The following is a 4,621-nucleotide window of genomic DNA, read 5'->3' as shown; positions in this document are numbered from 1 at the left end:
GCTAACTGCACTTCAATGTGTTTCTTATCAGTTGCAGATTAGTGTGGGCCCCTGTAGTCGATGAGCTCGGAATATAAGGGAAGTACAGGTTGAGGTCTACTCTTCGATGTAGACAGGGATTGTTATTAATGTTGTAAGTTTAGCCTGTGCACTTAGAGTGGAGTTTGTCAAAGAGGTGATAGAATTCACTCTAGGTGTGGCGGTAGCACCCGGTTTTCTGTTGATATGATGTAAGCTTCCGCAGCGTTTTATTACGGATTTTGTAATAAATGTAAGAGTTGAAAATTGGGGTGTTACAGTTCAACTCAACATCCCTAATTCATCAATTGCTATCAATTACTCAATTTCAAGAAACCTCAACCAACTTAAGGAATTTCCTTACCTCAAAGTGGTCACAATTCCTTAGAAATAACCTTGGATGATTTTCCCCAAATTTCACTTTGAAACCCTAGATTAAAATCATCACCATAACAAGAGATTTCAAGAAATTACTCTCAAATTAATGCTCTAGGAAGGAAAATAGAACTATTTACCGAATAAAAACGAAGATTTACCGAACGTTTGGAGACTTTGGTGAAGGAATTTGGCTATGGTATTTGAAGCTTAGTGAAGAAGATGATGATGTTTTCTCCTCCCTTTTCTTCTTTTTTTTTTCTGCCAAATGACCCAAAATGGGAGGAAAAGTCTTTATAAGACAAGATCATTTTTTTTTTTTGAGTAATAATTGGGTGACAATTGTCAAATTCCTATTGGTAACTTTAAGAAAATATCTTAATTTAGACAGTTCGGGGTCAAAACAGATGAATTCTCGGTAGAAAATAATTTAGATAGAATATTTTCCAAAATCAAAATTTATCCCGAACTAAATTAAAAAAAATGGGCTAGGTTCGGTACACCGCGAAATTTCGCGATGTACGATCACAAATAATTTTTAGCTGCTATGGGCTAATCTAATTCAATAGGAAATTCAAGAATAATAGTATGGTGTCTAAAAATCCATTTCCTAGGACAAACAAGTCCAAATACTAGCTCCTAAAATTTTTTTACGGTTCGTGACCGGGACGTAGGTTCGCAGCTTAATAACAACTATACTTACTTATTAAAATCCTTTTGAAGTATCGAGAGATCATAACTCATGTATGTCAATACCTTAGGATAAAATAATAATGTTAATAAAATATGGGGTATTACACTCTACCCCCCTTAAAAAGAGTTTCGCCCTCGAAACTTCCTTTTTATCATCTAAAGTTTCAAGGTAACTCGTTTCTTTCTCCCGCTTACACATACCAATATTCAGCACTTAACTAGCACACAAATTGATTTAGGCACATGTATCAAGCAACTTGACTCTACACACCTGAGTCAAATAATTCCGGATAGCGTGCCATCATATCGTCCTCCAATTCCCAGGTAGCTTCTTCTGGGCTATGGTTCGACCATTGAACTTTAATCATCTTGATTGATTTTCGCCTTGTGTCTCGGGTTTTTGAGTCCAAGACTCGAATCGGTCTTTCTTCGTATTCCAACGAATCATCCATCTCCAATTCCTCAGGTTCCAATACATGGGATGCATCAGGCACATACCGCTTGAGTTGAGAAACATGAAACACGTTATGTACCCTGCTAAGTTCCATCGGTAAGGCCAGTCGATAGGCTAAATTCCCTATCCTTTCCAGAATTTCATAAGGCCCTATGTACCGGGGACTCAGTTTTCCCTTCTTCCCGAATCTTTTAACTCCTTTCGTGGGCGAGATTTTCAATAGTACTTTTTCTCCAACCTGATATTCCGCGAATTGTCGCTTCAGATCGACATAAGATTTTTGGCGATCTTGCGCGGCTTTCATTCTCCCTTGAATCACTTTGATGGCTTCAGTGGTTTCTTGCAAGTATTGAGGTCCAAGAATGACCACATCACTCCTATCGCTCCAACATAAAGGACTTCGGCATTTCTGCCCATATAATGCTTCATACGGAGCCATCTTAATACTCGTATGATAGCTATTATTATAAGAGAATTCTATCAGGTCCAATGTATGATAGCTATTATTATAAGAGAATTCTATCAGGTCCAATTGTTCATAGCTATTATTATAAGAGAATTCTATCAGGTCCAATTGTTCATCCCATGACCCTTGAAAGTCCAGTACGCATCCTCTGAGCATATCTTCCAATGTTTGAAAGTCCAGTACGCATCCTCTGAGCATATCTTCCAATGTTTATATTGTTCGTTCCGTTTGACCATCAGTAGCCGGATGAAAGGCTGTACTCATCTTGAGTTGCGTACCCATTGCTACTTGCAATGCTTCCCAAAATCTTGATAAAAACCGTGAATCTCTGTCTGAAACAATATCACATGCTACCCCGTGATATTTAACCACATGTTTAATATAGGCTCTTGCCATTTTGTCCATCGACCAAGTCTTGTTCATTGGGATGAATCTCGCTGTCTTGGTTAATCGATCAACAACAACCCATATTTGATCACTTCCGGCTTTAGTCCTGGGCAATCCTCCTACAAAGTCCATAGAGATTGAGTCCCATTTCCACTGAGGAATCTCCAATGGTTGTAGTAAACCCTTCGGTTTACTTCTCTCTGCCTTAACTTTTTGACAATTCAAGCATCTGGCAACAAATTCAGCAGTATCTTTCTTCATGCCTGCCCACCAGAAATTTTGTTTCATATCTTTATAAAGCTTATCTCCACCAAGATGAACGGAATAGGGTGTTGTGACACCCCAACCTCACACAGGCTGAGATAGATAAAACTTAGCACAACAGCTGCCTATCTCAACCAAAACCAAACGTAGCGGAAGCGAATTTAAAACTTAAGGGCGTCATGCCACATCTAGGTAAGATAACACGGCCTAGATGCACAGGCTAACCATAAAAACTGAACTGTATAAACGATAATCCTTAAGTCAAGTCTCAAAACATCCAAACACTAGTCAAGAGTTTATAAAGAAATCTCAAATGGCTCACAGGCCAAAGCATAAATCTAAAACATAACCACTATCTAAGCCTCCTCATACGGGTGTATCTCTATCGCGCTCACGCAAAGACTTTAAGGCAAACCTGGAAAACACACAAGGAACCATTAGCAAAAGACTGCTAAGTAACCACCATTCACACCCGCAAGGAAGTATAGATATACATATAAGTTGTAAATAGGTTTACACACCCATATAGAATATAAACACCAACGAACTGTACAATAGTTCAAAACGGATACTCAACAACAATAAGCTGAACAAATCATAAGCCAAAACTCATTCGAATGAAGCCAAAGCTCAACGATGAAAGCATAAGACAACAACGAGTCATAACCGAGGTACCAACTCCATGACCAAGATACCAACTGAACACAATCATAAGGACAATCAATCATAACCGAAAACAACGAGATATCAACCGAATAAACAAAGACTCACAACCAAAGAACCGAAAGGAACCCTCAACTCCAACCACCAAATCCTCACACTAATGATCATACAACACTAATCAAACGATCAAGATGAAATCCAACAAATAGATTCAACAAAATAGGCTAATCACAAGGAATTTTCAGGATTTCCAACACCAAGAACATCATATAGAATAGGAGTGAATAAAATAGATTTTTGATGGACATAGTGGTTACCTCAAAGAGCTTTTTCCTAATCCAACAAGCCTCAAGCAAGCTCACAAAGCCCCACCTTCTTGATGATCATCTTTTACCCAAAGAACCCCAAAAGAACATTTATAAGAATATGCAAAAAGACTAACCAAACCACAAAATACAAAGGAGATTCTAGGCTAGATGCACTTACCCACTCCTAGACAAGCATAAAAGAGCAACCTTTACTTGAAAACTTGTAGGGAAATGAGATCAATTTTTGGATGCAAGAATGGTGAAAATGGCGTGAGAGTGTAGGGAGGGAGGAAGAGGAGTGAAAGCTTTTAGGGTATTTTGATCATCAAAAATATATACTAAGAATACATACAATATTTAGGGTGTAAGACTTTAATATGAGATGGGGCTTAAGTACATATTTAATGGCTTACAAGAATTAAATATATGTCCAAGACTAGTAAGTTGGGCTAAATGAATTCACCCCCTTACAATTAATTATAAGAATTAGAATAAGGAAGCCCATAAAATGTCTTAGGAACATTACATATATAATATATAATATATGATCAAGAAATTGGGCTTGTAGGAATATTTTAATTACAAATATTGTAAGGATCCAAATTGAATAAAATCCCTTACAAGAATAAATTCAATTAATTGGGCTCTTGATTAGAATAATCAAATTAGGCTCAAGAATATATTATATATATATATATATAATATATATATATAATATATATATCAAATTGAAAGAATTAGGCCCAATTGGAATTAATTAAAATTACCAAGGATTAAATTAATCGGTAGTAAGGCTTGAACGAATTTTCGGGTGTTACACTAGGTGACCAAAACTTTTTACGAACATCAAGTACATGAGTTAGGGGTTCTACCATAAAACTTTCAAGTGAAAAAGAGTTCGGACTATTTTACCGGCTCAATCTTTCGGACTGGCACAAAACTGTAATTTCTGGACAGAAACTGTCAAAATCAATTTTGACAAAAATATTTTTT

Source organism: Ipomoea triloba, chromosome 4 (genome assembly GCF_003576645.1).
Source record: "Ipomoea triloba cultivar NCNSP0323 chromosome 4, ASM357664v1".
Classification (NCBI taxonomy): Eukaryota; Viridiplantae; Streptophyta; class Magnoliopsida; order Solanales; family Convolvulaceae; genus Ipomoea; species Ipomoea triloba.
This window is presented reverse-complemented; position numbering follows the sequence as displayed.